The sequence below is a fragment of the Urocitellus parryii genome, chromosome 2 (assembly GCF_045843805.1).
Source record: "Urocitellus parryii isolate mUroPar1 chromosome 2, mUroPar1.hap1, whole genome shotgun sequence".
Taxonomy (NCBI): Eukaryota; Metazoa; Chordata; class Mammalia; order Rodentia; family Sciuridae; genus Urocitellus; species Urocitellus parryii.
The window spans coordinates 3,695,748-3,707,822 of NC_135532.1; the positions used below are offsets into that span (position 1 = coordinate 3,695,748).

A 12,075-nucleotide genomic window follows, 5' to 3' on the forward strand; every position below is an offset into this window, starting at 1 on the left:
TGAGCACGCATGGTACGGAGGGAAGACCACCTGCGTGACACAGGCTGCAAACGCTGTGGCCCTAGGAAGCGCACACGGGCTGCGACAGGGGCACGAGCCTGAGGTGGCATCTTGCAAAAGGAGCCTCAGACCACGAGGACCTCCGGCCACCTAGGAGGGCCACCACACCTGTCCCCCACACTGACCTCAAGGTCAGGGCCACCCCTGCCACCTTGGCTTTCAGCTGGGGGGGCGCTGAGTCATCACCCCGAGCTCTCCCGGTTTCCACCCTCAGGTTTGTCTGGGGCTCAATTTTCCTTATTTCCTCTCCAGCTGCTTTTTCCAACTGCAGAACCAAATTGGCAGCCAACTCTGTTTTTGCAATTGTATTTTGTTTTTAACAAACATACACAACTATAATACTTTAGAGTCTGCAATACATCACTTAAATGAGCTTTTCCTTCCTTTAAAAATGTAGAGTGATGATCCTATGATTTTCTATTAGATTATTTGTTGTAGACTGTAGAAAGATGAGATTCCTAGGTAGCAAGGAGAGCGTTTCAAAGCCCCTTACCCTAACTTCCCCTGCCAAAGTAGGAAAGGAAGTGAAAGACCATTCAGTGTATGTCTCTGGTTGATTAAATTTTTTTTAAATTTGTTCTAATTAATTATATATACATGACAGTAGAATGCACTTTGACACAGCCTACATAAATGGAGTTTGATTTCTCATTCTTCTGGTTGTATGTGACGTAGAATCACCCTGGCTATGTACTCATATATGCACATAGGGTAATGACGTCTGATTCATCCTACTATTTGAAAGGAAAAAGAACAAGATAGCACAGAATGTGCTCCCGTGGACTTGCAGCACCTTAGAGAGTTAAATGCTAACACAAGAAGCTACAAATGGGATCTTTCAAACACTTTAGCATCTATGAAAGTCTTTTGCAATATAAATTGTGCAAATTAGTTTCTGTTGAAGGCAGGCATTATTTAAAAGGTGTGTCATTCATTGTTAGACTTGTGAATCCACCGACACCTCCATCTCTCCATTGCCATCCTCTTAATGAGTACAGGGAGATGTCGGGAATGAAGCTCACTTCACATCAACTGTGGTGCCAAGAGTCAGGGTGGTGCTTTTGCTTTGGTTGTGTGTGCTCACCGTGTGTGTGTGTGTGTGTGTGTGTGTGTGTGTGTGTGTGTGTGACATGGGTGTTTGTGTGTCTGTATGCACATGCATACTTTCATGTTCCCTAATGAGCCCCATTGTTTCTCCTACTGAGACTCGGCTATGAAGTTTCTTGGGCCTTAAGAGTTATTCAGCCTTGGATAGAAATCCTGGTTCAAATGCTTTTTGGATAAGTTACTTAAATTTTCTGAGCTGCAGTTTCTCATGTGTAAAAATAAGATTAGTAAAATGCATCTACCTAGATGGTGGCGACAATTAGAAGTGATATAAATGATATTCCAGGATAATAGCTGGTGTATGTGTCTCTAGAAAATGGAAGTCACCTTAAAGAGAAAGTTATTGCATAAACTTCTGGAGTGGATGAGAACGGTCAAGTGGAACGCGCATCCATGTCTAGCAGGCAGGTGAAAATGTTCATCTCTTCAAAATTGCAAGAAAATAAAATTTTTAAAATTAGGGTGAAAAAGATTCCCCCCTACACATTTTTGGAGTTTACATTGATAAAGGCTTCCTCAGAATCAATTTGGTTATTAGTATACAGTTTTATAATATCGACATTATTTGAAACAATATTTCTACATATAGGAGCATATGCTAAGAAAATGATAAGAAATGCAGTGAAGACTTGTGAACAAGGATGTTCATTGTTATCTTAATTACAGCAACAGCCGCACAAAGGGATAACAAATAGCCCACACTAAAGACAATTAATTAAATAGCAGGCGTCATAGATTAATTTAATGAAACTGCCAAGTGAACAGAAAGCAACAGATAACTTCTGTGCCAGGACTGAGCCCAACTGCACACCCAGAAGACCAGAAAGAGCCGGGTTTGGGTCACTTCCTCCTGCTATCCGACTCTTTCTGCATTGGAACACGTTTATTTGATAAGCAGCAGATATTCAAGTGATCTCTACAAAGGTATTATGAAAACACAGAAAACGTTCACGGACGACATTAAGCTAAATAAAGTCTGGAAACAAAGGCATACCCCACAGCAATAATAGGCACGATCCAACCCTGATTAGATGAACCCAGGAGTAGACGATTAAAGATGTCAGAGGACGGCAAGTAGGAGGGGCTTCTTAGCTTTCCAAGTGTTCTACACTGAGCACTACAATAAACTACCCTGAACTTTATTTAAAGTCCAGGTGATGGAACACCTGCTGGGGCACTCTCCTCTCGTGGAGGAGATGGACTTCAGTCCCCTGCAGGCAGAGAGGGAGGTGGAGTCCTCAGTGTCAGGGAGAGAAGCTGCGTTCGCAACGTCAGGGTTCGCAGCAGGAATCCCAGAAATCAGGAGAGAATGGAGGTCACTCTGCGGAAGCCACACGCCCATCTCAAGAGCCGAGGCCTCCGCTGTCCTCTTGTGTCAGGGCATGCCTCCGGCTGTCAACTCCACCCTCTAAGGGGCTCCCAGCTGACCTAGCCAATGGGGGCCTTGTCATTTTGGCACACAGTTCTGGTAGAACTTAAGGAAAAGGCCGCAGACCCCAGGACACCAGGCCACTTCCTCCACCTGGCCCATTGTGGCAGGATGCCAGGGTGGTGCTATGGCACAGGGTCAGACGCACTGCCCCAGGCCTGGGTGGCCCAGTGTGTAAAGGCTTTTGACCCAGATCAACAGCAATGGCGTCAGTGCACATTTGATTGAAAGGGGAACTCTCTTAAATGATTTTTTTTCCAGCTTTTGGGTTCCAAATATATTTGGTTACAAAATAAAGATATTTTTGAAAGAAAGGAAAATCTATTGTCACTGAAAAAAGTGCAAGTTAAAGCATTTTAGGATGATTTTAGCAGTTACTCCAGACAGAACATGTTCATTTCTAAAGACTGTTGTGTCTCTTATAAGTGAAGGAAATATGTGCCTGTGGTCCCAGGAGCACCCTTGGCCGGAAGGAGACAACAGCATGCCTGTGCCGGGCAGCAGCCAGCACTGGTGTCCCCTCGGTGGCTTCTCACTCCTTACACAGGAGTTGAACTCACCAGCAGTTTCTGGCAGGGAGGAACAAAGAGGCTCTCTGGCCAGTCAGGACTCGGCCCTTCAGGCAATATTAAGGACCCACAGGTGGGCTGCTTTAGCTCACCTTCTGCTGTGACTGTCCCCGCAGCTTCCCAGTGGCCAACAGGCTGTCTGGCAGGAGTGAGCTTATTATTCAGACACCACCGTGCCTCTTCCATGGACAGAGTCCTCAGAGCCACCTCATCAGGCTGGCCTGGGCTTTATTTGACCTTCCTGAGTGTAGGTACTGATGAGAGAGAACATTCTGAATCCAACAGAAGGCCTACATTAGGTCTTGGGCTAACCCCCCCTTTGAGCTGAGAAATCCTAGGTTTGTCCTCAGCATCCCCAGGTGATGAGGTTTCCCAGAGTTGCCTGAGCACCTGGTCCACTCTCTCAGAGCCTGACCCTGCTTGGTGCAAACCCTTAGAGAAGCCAGAGGCCCAGCAGCCACCTAGGCTGATCACGATCCACGGTGCCCCATGGAACAGGGTGGGAACCCAACAAAACGACTGGAGCAACCTCACTGCCCAGCTTACCGGCCTTGGGGGCCAGCAGGGCTCCTGTGGAGGCTAGCGTGGATGTCCCTAGGGATGGGCCAGTGCTGAGCCCTGGTGCAGGTGGGCAGTACTGTCCACGTGCTCTCAAAGTCACGGAAAGCAGGTTGTAGTTGGCTGGTTTACTTAACTGACCAGGTGCATTCAGTGTAGAGGCCACTGGTCTAGGTGCTCAGCTTCACTAAGCGGCAAGGTTTCCCTAGCTACGTGAGGAACCTGGGAGGGAGGAGCAGGACCCTGCATTGTTTACTTGGGGGGATGCCTCCCTTTTAGGGTGGGGGTACTGGGGATTGAACTCAGGGGCACGCAATCACTAAGCCACATCCCCAGCCCTATTTTATATTTTGTTTAGAGACAGGTTCTCACTGAGTTGCTTAGTGCCTCACCATTGCTGAGGCTGGCTTTGAACTCGTGATCCTCCTGCCTCAGCCACTGGGATGACAGGCGTGCGCCACTACGCCCAGCCCCTTTTATTCTTTGACTGAAGAAAGGATGAGGCCCCTCTCTCTTGGAGACCAAGCCAGGGAGTGTGGAAGCAGCTCTCAGCTGCCGACAGTGCAGCAGGGCACTGGGAGAGCCCTGAGGCCCCGGGCGCCAGCCCCCTCTCTGCTCAGAGGCTCTGTGCAAACCGACCCTTTCTTAGGTCAGTTCTTCCTCCTGCTTCCCACACTGGATGTGGAAGTTTTGCAGTGCACAGCTGAGGGTCCCTGGCGTGGAGAGGGCCCTGGACGGGGAAGCTGGAGCTCATGTCTCATTGATCACTGTGCGCCAGCACGGCGACCTGTGTTCTGAGACACTGACCCAACTTCACCCAAGCAACTCCCTGAATCCGCCACGAGGCAAATGCCAGGATCGCCTCTGTCCTGCGGAGAGGGACACCCAGAGGGAACGCGGAGCCAGTGCCCAAGCACAGGCATCGGTGCTCGAGGATCCAGAGCCAAACCAAACGCTAGTCCTGGAGACCCCCGAGGACAGCGTGGGCAGCTCCCAACCGCTGGTCACACATGGGTCTGACCCTACCCCGGGCAGAATGGGGAGGGACCAGTTCCCACATGGGTTTAAAAATGGTCACTTAATCAAAAAATGTGCTAATAAAAAGAGTACACACAATAAAACATCACTTACACTCTTCCTATCCGCAGAATTTACAACTCACAGCTTAGAAGCATAAATATTTAATACTTTTAATGAACATATGTCATTATTCATTAGAAGCTGTGTTTATAACAGTGATGTATATGTATGTTACCAAAAGTATCTTTAGAAACAAGAATCATGTCAACCTACCACATAATTTAATTATTTTTAAAAACCATAAATAACATGTAATTTATGTTAATGCTTTCATTCCTAGTCTTAATCAACTTTCATTCTAGTATAATAGTAGACTATTTAAATAAACATAACATTATTACTCCACCAATTGTTGTACAGTTAATTATTAAAAAAGGATGGTAATAAAAAATAGAAACAGGGATAAATAGTTATCATAAAAGAAATTGCCAGAAACAGACTGAATGTATGGATATGGAACATCTAGACCCCTCCTCCATGGCTGTTGGTAGCTTAAATTTGAAATTTGGAACATGGTTTGGCTTCATCTACTGAATTATACGCATAACTACTGAATGACCCAGAAATTCCTCTCTGGGCACATATCCAAGAGAATAAGTACTATGTCCAAAAAAAGATATGCCCAAGAATATGCAGAGATTCTGTATTCACAATAAAAACTAGATAAGATCCAAGTGCCCATCGAGAGTAGATTAAATAACTAGATACCAGTATGTAACGGAATGTTCCTTCATATTTTTGCAAAGAAAAGGAATAAAAGAAGAATGAATTCCTGCTGAATTCAACATTCTGTATGCATTTCACATATAACATTGAGCCAAAGCCACCCATTCAACCAAAGCATGAAGGAGCCTCTGAGTGCAGGTACACTGGAAACTTCAGCTCAAAGCTGGAGGTGACAGGGTCATGTGACAGGTGTAGAAGTCACTGAACCATCTATGTAACCTGCGTGCTTGAGCCAGGCTACATTTAAATAAAATGGCAAAGAGCTGTCTGCTCACTTGAATCACAGCTATGCAGAGGACAAAGATTACTACTCAAATATTTGTCAAGCAAGAGGCACTTGGACGTGTGTTTATTTTGGCTCTGCAGAGTCAAACATGACGTTGGGATGGGAAACGGTATGACAATAGACCCTGGCTCCGGCAAGAGCTCAAGCACCGTTCATGAACAGAAACCTCTCAGCAGGTAAGGGCATTGCAAACAAGATGGTGGAGTGGCCCGAGCTTATAGGAGAAAGGAAGCATGTCCTCGAGATGCTGGTCACAATCACAGCAGCGTTGAGCCCCTCGCTGTCTGCATTGGTGCCGAAGGTCTAGATCTGCTCTCCTCCCTGTCTCCAGATACCTTTGGCAACTACCCACTGCTCTTGGTTTCTTGGGCTTTCCTCCAGACCAAGGACGACTCCTCCATAGAGGGAAAGAGAACAGTCTCCTGTGTTCCTCCAGGCACCTGGATGACAGGGTCGGAGCCACAGACTGCAGGGCAGCTCCTTGTGACAGATGTCTCTTGTCATAACAGCGCACAGCAGCCCAGGAAGCACACAGTGCAAAACCTTTGGGATAAAACTTGCAGCCACAATGGAGTCTAAAGGCTCTGGCTGGCTTGGCTCTTGCTGCCAGGCAGTGCTGACCCCCTGAGTCTGTTACACCCCGTTAGTGTGCTAAGCAGCAGGCAGGGTACACCTTACCCCTCTAACCAGGATCCTGCGTCACGGGATTGCACTATTTTTTGTAAAATGACAAATTTCTCTCCCTCTCTCTCTCTCTCTCTCTCTCTCTCTCTCTCTCTCTCTCTCTCTTTCCACACACACACACACACACACACACACACAGCCCATGTGGTGATGCAGGAATTCCGGCTTACTTTCAGAGAAACACCAATTTCAGTCATATCCTAGGAGCCTCCTTCCCTTTCCTGATGGGTCAGCTTGGAGCCCACTGGGTAGTGCTCATCAGTGAGATTCGGGGTTTGCAGTCAGGTCCCCTGTGATGTCTAGGAGATCTGGGCAGGGGATTCATGCACATCACAAAAGGGGACAGGGCTGGGAGCGGAGCAAACTCCCAAGTGCCCACGTGGTCAGTCTCAGCTCTCCTCAACCTGAGATGCACAGAGAAGATGGCGAGTCACAGACAATGGTCCAGGACCCTAAGAAAAAGCTCAGGACCAAACAGAGGGACACTCAGAGGACTGGGTCTGGTTTGGTGGCCAGTGACTCAGGGAGACAGAGTGCAGGGTGGACCCCAGCAGTGGTACATGGGTTCAGGGGTGGAGTGGGAGAGGTACCTCGACCCTTGAAGAGGAGGTGAGAGTGCTCCTCCTGGGATGAGGAATTCCTGAGTGGGGACTCCCTGGGTGAGTGGGTGGACGGTACGGCACGTACATCCTATTCCATGAAGGACAGCCAGCCGTGGCAAGTGTGGACAGAGACTGTGACGTGGGCAGGAGGCGGACTCCTTTGGAGGTCTCAGCTTCTTCAGTGCTTGCTCTTCTGCTGAGACTCAAGGACCTGGGGAATTCCTGCATGGCCGGAGTTGGAGGAGGCAGTTCAGAGTCACCCATGGAGCAGAGAAGAGTGAGGTCGCATTTGCAGAGAGCAGGTTTGGGGTACAGCATCGTGAAGAGAGAACTGCTGGCAGAGTGGGAAGGATGGGTGGCTGCATTCAGGGTCCTTGAGGAGAATTCTCAGCGCAGTGAGACCTCTGTAGCTAGTTGTGCCAACTTTTGTCAGTGGGAGAGGACCAAGAGCTTAAAAATGACTGCTTTGCCAATTGAAAGAGAAGACTGTGAATGGTTCTTCACTGTTTGGACAGGTCGATTACAAAGCACTATGACACCTCAGCACGCCTGTCACTGCTCACGCTGGAGCGTGGGCATGAACCTGTCTCAGCTTCCTTCAGACAACGTGGGCAGCAGTGAGCTGAGAGAGGTCATCCTCCGTGTCAGGATCTCCAGTTGCTTGCACATCCACATGCAGAAGTTACCAGTCTAGCAGGGCACAGGTGCTTGGGCCTCAACATCTGTCTCTGTGTCTTTTAAAATGGGACACTGTAGTTTCTCAAGTGTGCCCAGATAGCTGGCCAACTCCATCTGCCTGTGCTGTATCTTGAGAGCAAAGCTGCTCAGGGCCCTGGGTGTGGAGCTGCCCCAGGAGAAAGCACAACTCTCTCATGATGACAGAAAGCCCCCTCCTGAATTGCTAGATTTGTTTACAAATGTGACAGATCAGTATGTCCCAGGTCACTCTCTGGGCAACACCGTCCTGAGAGAAACTTTCCCTTTTTTCTGTGGTTCTGATAGGAAGATGGAGAAGCACTGGTGAGGGGGGGAGGGGAGAGGGAGAGGAGGAGGAGCAGGAGAAGAGAGCAGAGGAGGAGGGGAAGGGGGAGGGAGAGGAGGGGGGGAAGGGGGAGGGAGAGGGGGAGGAGAAGGGGGAGGGAGAGGAGGAGGAGCAGGAGGAGAGAGCAGAGGAGGAGGGGAAGGGGGAGGGAGAGGAGGAGGAGAAGGGGAGGGAGAGGGGGAGGAGAAGGGGGAGGGAGAGGAGGAGGAGCAGGAGGAGAGAGCAGAGGAGGAGGGGAAGGGGGAGGGAGAGGAGGAGGAGAAGGGGAGGGAGAGGAGGAGGAGAAGGGGGAGAGAGAGGAGGAGGAGCAGGAGGAGAGAGCAGAGGAGGAGGGGAAGGGGGAGGGAGAGGAGGAGGAGAAGGGGAGGGAGAGGGGGAGGATAAGGGGGAGGGAGAGGAGGAGGAGAAGGGGAGGGAGAGGGGGAGGAGAAGGGGGAGGGAGAGGAGGAGGAGCAGGAGGAGAGAGCAGAGGAGGAGGGGAAGGGGGAGGGAGAGGAGGAGGAGAAGGGGAGGGAGAGGGGGAGGATAAGGGGGAGGGAGAGGAGGAGGAGAAGGGGGAGGGAGAGGAGGAGGAGAAGGGGGAGGGAGAGGAGGAGGAGCAGGAGGAGAGAGAGGAGGAGGAGCAGGAGGAGAGAGAGGAGGAGGAGGGGAAGGGGGAGGGAGAGGAGGGGGGAAGGGGGAGGGAGAGGGGGAGGAGAAGGGGGAGGGAGAGGAGGAGGAGCAGGAGGAGAGAGCAGAGGAGGAGGGGAAGGGGGAGGGAGAGGAGGAGGAGAAGGGGAGGGAGAGGGGGAGGAGAAGGGGGAGGGAGAGGAGGAGGAGCAGGAGGAGAGAGCAGAGGAGGAGGGGAAGGGGGAGGGAGAGGAGGAGGAGCAGGAGGAGAGAGCAGAGGAGGAGGGGAAGGGGGAGGGAGAGGAGGAGGAGAAGGGGGAGAGAGAGGAGGAGGAGCAGGAGAAGAGAGCAGAGGAGGAGGGGAAAGGGGAGGGAGAGGAGGGGGGGAAGGGGGAGGGAGAGGGGGAGGAGAAGGGGGAGGGAGAGGAGGAGGAGCAGGAGGAGAGAGCAGAGGAGGAGGGGAAGGGGGAGGGAGAGGAGGAGGAGAAGGGGAGGGAGAGGGGGAGGAGAAGGGGGAGGGAGAGGAGGAGGAGCAGGAGGAGAGAGCAGAGGAGGAGGGGAAGGGGGAGGGAGAGGAGGAGGAGAAGGGGGAGGGAGAGGAGGAGGAGAAGGGGGAGGGAGAGGAGGAGGAGCAGGAGGAGAGAGCAGAGGAGGAGGGGAAGGGGGAGGGAGAGGAGGAGGAGAAGGGGAGGGAGAGGGGGAGGAGAAGGGGGAGGGAGAGGAGGAGAGGAAGGGGGAGGGAGAGGAGGAGGGAAGGGGGAGGGAGAGGAGGAGGAGAAGGGGGAGGGAGGGGGGAGGAGAAGGGGGAGGGAGAGGGGGAGGAGAAGGGGGAGGGAGAGGGGGAGGAGAAGGGGGAGGGAGAGGGGGAGGAGAAGGGGGAGGGAGAGGGGGAGGAGAAGGGGAAGGGAGAGGAGGAGGAGAAGGGGAGGGAGAGGGGGAGGAGAAGGGGAGGGAGAGGAGGAGGGGAAGGGGGAGGGAGAGGAGGAGGGGAAGGGGGAGGGAGAGGAGGAGGGGAAGGGGGAGGGAGAGGAGGAGGAGAAGGGGAGGGAGAGGAGGAGGAGGAGGAGCAGGAGGAGGAGCAGGAGGAGAGAGCAGAGGAGGAGGGGAAAGGGGAGGGAGAGGAGGAGGAGAAGGGGGAGGGAGAGGAGGAGGAGAAGGGGGAGGGAGAGGAGGAGAAGAAGGGGAGGGAGAGGAGGAGGAGAAGGGGGAGGGAGAGGAGGAGGAGAAGGGGGAGGGAGAGGGGGAGGAGAAGGGGGAGGGAGAGGGGGAGGAGAAGGGGGAGGGAGAGGGGGAGGAGAAGGGGGAGGGAGAGGGGGAGGAGAAGGGGGAGGGAGAGGAGGAGGAGAAGGGGAGGAGAAGGGGGAGGGAGAGGGGGAGGAGAAGGGGGAGGGAGAGGGGGAGGAGAAGGGGGAGGGAGAGGAGGAGGAGAAGGGGAGGGAGAGGGGGAGGAGAAGGGGAGGGAGAGGAGGAGGGGAAGGGGGAGGGAGAGGAGGAGGGGAAGGGGGAGGGAGAGGAGGAGGGGAAGGGGGAGGGAGAGGAGGAGGAGAAGGGGAGGGAGAGGAGGAGGAGGAGGAGCAGGAGGAGGAGCAGGAGGAGAGAGCAGAGGAGGAGGGGAAGGGGGAGGGAGAGGAGGAGGAGAAGGGGGAGGGAGAGGAGGAGGGGAAGGGGGAGGGAGAGGAGGAGGGGAAGGGGGAGGGAGAGGAGGAGGGGAAGGGGGAGGGAGAGGAGGAGGGGAAGGGAGAGGGAGAGGAGGAGGGGAAGGGGGAGGGAGAGGAGGAGGGGAAGGGGGAGGGAGAGGAGGAGGGGGAGCAGGAGGAGAGAGCAGAGGAGGAGGGGAAGGGGGAGGGAGAGGAGGAGGGGAAGGGGGAGGGAGAGGAGGGGGAGAAGGGGAGGGAGAGGGGGAGGAGAAGGGGGAGGGAGAGGAGGAGGGGAAGGGGGAGGGAGAGGAGGAGGGGAAGGGGGAGGGAGAGGAGGGGGAGAAGGGGAGGGAGAGGGGGAGGAGAAGGGGGAGGGAGAGGGGGAGGAGAAGGGGGAGGGAGAGGGGGAGGGAGAGGGGGAGGAGAAGGGGGAGGTAGAGGAGGAGGAGAAAGGGAGGGAGAGGGGGAGGAGAAGGGGAGGGAGAGGAGGAGAAGGGGGAGGAGAAGGGGAGGGAGAGGAGGAGAAGGGGGAGGAGAAGGGGAGGGAGAGGAGGAGAAGGGGGAGGAGGAGAAGGGGAGGGAGAGGGGGAGGAGAAGGGGAGGGAGAGGAGGAGAAGGGGGAGGAGGAGGGAGAAGAAGAGGTGGCCCTGAGGGAGAAGAAGGAGAGAACAGGAGACCTAATCATGAGATGGTTGGAATTTGTTTCTAGAAAAACGATATGTAGGCCACATTTCAAAGCCATACTTATGACTCACCTTGATTATTCTGAAAAGTCTTCAGTCTGGAGCTAACACATATTTTTAACAACAACAAAAAATCCCAAATTACTGTCAGTTTGGAGGAGAATATTATTGGAAAATGTGGATTTAAAAAAAATTTTGGAAAAAAAAAAAGTGGCACGCCATCATTTCAACTCCAGCTACTCCAATCAGAAAACGGTCTGAGCCGGGTGTCGTAAGGTACTGACTTGGTCTGATGGATCCAAAATATATTTCTAAAGCATCAGCTAGTTGGACGTGACTGACATTTTCAAACTCACCCTGACTGGGAGTTATACACTCACAGGTCTTGAAATCAAAACGAAGCCAAGACAAGCAGGCTAAGCCCCACGCAGGCAGATGGGTGCGACAAGCACCGTTTCAGGGACCCAGAGAATTAAGATTCTCAAGACACACATGTTTTACCAAAGATCTCATTAATGTTAAGTGGTAGGCTCAGAAGGGAATCCAGATCTTTTGCTTGCTGTTATCCATTAAAAACATTAAAACCTAGCGAAGAGGTGAGACAACTCCACCAGGAGCTGCTGACCCTGTGACCAGACACACTCGTGTTGCGGGTATGTAAGGTAAACGATCTGACTTTACATGTGTGACAAATGAACACGTCCACCTTCTCACATGCATGCCCAGTCCCTGTGGCCAGCACAGCTCTAGTCCACTCCGTTGGGAAAACACCCTGACACAGCACCCTGTCCACTGTGGCCATCGCCTGTGCTTCAGTCTTTCTGCCAGCAAATCCTGCCTGAGCTGCTGTGTAGCTCTGAGCAGCAGCTCCCCATTTCCTGCCCCCATGAGGTGAGGTTCTGGCTGCTGCACATTGTCAAGCACTTCTGTGGATCTTTGCAATTTGATATAAACACTTAAAAACAACAGCTTTCATTATCCAAAGGGTGAGATGTCAATGGCC

General features: G+C 52.5%; 1 protein-coding gene across 1 annotated transcript in view; it reads right to left on the reverse strand.

The window, feature by feature from the left end:
• Myo16 (myosin XVI) overlaps nucleotides 1-12,075 on the reverse strand; it is a 394,733-nt gene that overhangs the window by 160,759 nt on the left and 221,899 nt on the right. The gene's annotated exons all lie outside the window — the stretch shown is intronic.